Genomic DNA, 1,581 nt, shown 5'->3' with positions numbered 1-1,581 from the left:
TGTGACAAACAAATTTTTGCATGAAAGGATTATTGTAGGTTTAGAGACTATACTTCAACGAGATTTCATTTGTGAAATTCTAAATCGTCAAAAATCCGTTCATCACCTTCCATGAGAGATTTGGATGATTTCTCCATGAAGGATTATAGGTGTTTCCATAGGGTTCTCCCATGTAATTCACCTCTTCCATTGATGGGTTCTCAGGATCATAAGCTTCTTCTTCAGATGAAGTGTCCTTAGTACTGCCTGGTGCAGCTTGCATTCCAGACAGACTTTGAGAAATCATATTGACTTGCTGAGTCAATATTTTGTTCTGAGCCAATATGGCATTCAGAGTATCAATCTCAAGAACTCCTTTCTTCTGATTCGTCCCATTGTTCACAGGATTCCTTTCAGAAGTGTACATGAATTGGTTATTTGCAACCATTTCAATGAGTTCTTGAGCTTCTGCAGGCGTCTTCTTCAGATGAAGAGATCCTCCAACAGAGCTGTCCAATGACATCTTGGACAGTTCAGACAGACCATCATAGAAGATACCTATGATGCTCCATTCAGAAAGTATGTTAGAAGGACATTTTCTGATCAATTGTTTGTATCTTTCCCAAGCTTCATAGAGGGATTCACCTTCCTTCTGTCTGAAGGTTTGGACTTCCACTTTAAGCTTACTCAATTTTTGAGGTGAAAAGAACTTTGCCAAGAAGGCATTGACTAGCTTTTCCCAAGAGTTCAAGCTTTTTTTAGGTTGTGAGTCCAACCATATCCTACCTCTGTCTCTTACAGCAAAAGGGAATAGCATAAGTCTGTAGACCTCAGGGTCAACCCCATTGGTCTTGACAGTGTCACAGATTTGCAAGAATTCAGCTAAAAACTGATGAGGATCTTCCAATGGAAGTCCATGGAACTTGCAATTCTGTTGCATTAGTGAAACTAATTGAGGCTTAAGCTCAAAGTTGTTTGCTCCAATGCACGGATAGAGATGCTTCTCCCATAGAAGTCGGGAGTAGGTGCAGTAAAGTCACCCAGCACCTTCCTTGCATTGTTGGCATTGTTATTGTTTTCGGCTGCCATGTCTTCTTCTTGTTTGAAGATTTCTGTTAGGTCCTCTACAGAGAGTAGTGCTTTAGCTTCTCTTAGCTTTCGCTTTAAGGTCTTTTCAGGTTCAGGGTCAGCCTCAACAAGACTGCTTTTGTCTTTGCTCCTGCTCATATGAAAGAGAAGAGAACAAAAAAGTATGAAATCCTCTATGTCACAGGATAGAGATTCCTTGAGGTGTCAGAGGAAAAGAAGAATAGAAGGAGGAGGTAGAAGAGTTCGAACTTATCAAGAGGGATAGAGTTCGAATTGTGCATTGAGGAGGAGTGTTAGTCCATAAATAGAAGGATGTGAGAAGAGGGGAAGAATTTTTGAAATTAAAGTAAAAGATTTTAAAATAATTAAAAGAAATTTTGAAAATTTGATTGATGATTTTCGAAAATTAAAGTTGGGAAAGAAATAAAGTGATTTTGAAAAAGATTTTGAAATTAGAAATCAAAAAGATATGATTGAAAAACAATTTAAAAAGATTTGATTTTTAAAATTAAT

The 1,581-nt window shown here is 37.7% G+C and overlaps 1 non-coding gene across 1 annotated transcript; it reads left to right on the top strand.

The window, feature by feature from the left end:
* The first annotated feature begins 560 nt into the window (after positions 1-560).
* Positions 561-664, top strand: LOC130964205 (small nucleolar RNA R71). The gene has a single exon (XR_009080308.1). It is a non-coding gene; the product is annotated as a small nucleolar RNA R71 (small nucleolar RNA).
* The last annotated feature ends 917 nt before the right edge of the window (positions 665-1,581 follow it).

Source organism: Arachis stenosperma, chromosome 2 (genome assembly GCF_014773155.1).
Source record: "Arachis stenosperma cultivar V10309 chromosome 2, arast.V10309.gnm1.PFL2, whole genome shotgun sequence".
NCBI classification, from domain to species: domain Eukaryota; kingdom Viridiplantae; phylum Streptophyta; class Magnoliopsida; order Fabales; family Fabaceae; genus Arachis; species Arachis stenosperma.
The sequence above is the reverse complement of the archived record's forward strand: the minus strand, read 5'-3'. Positions and strand labels throughout refer to the sequence as shown.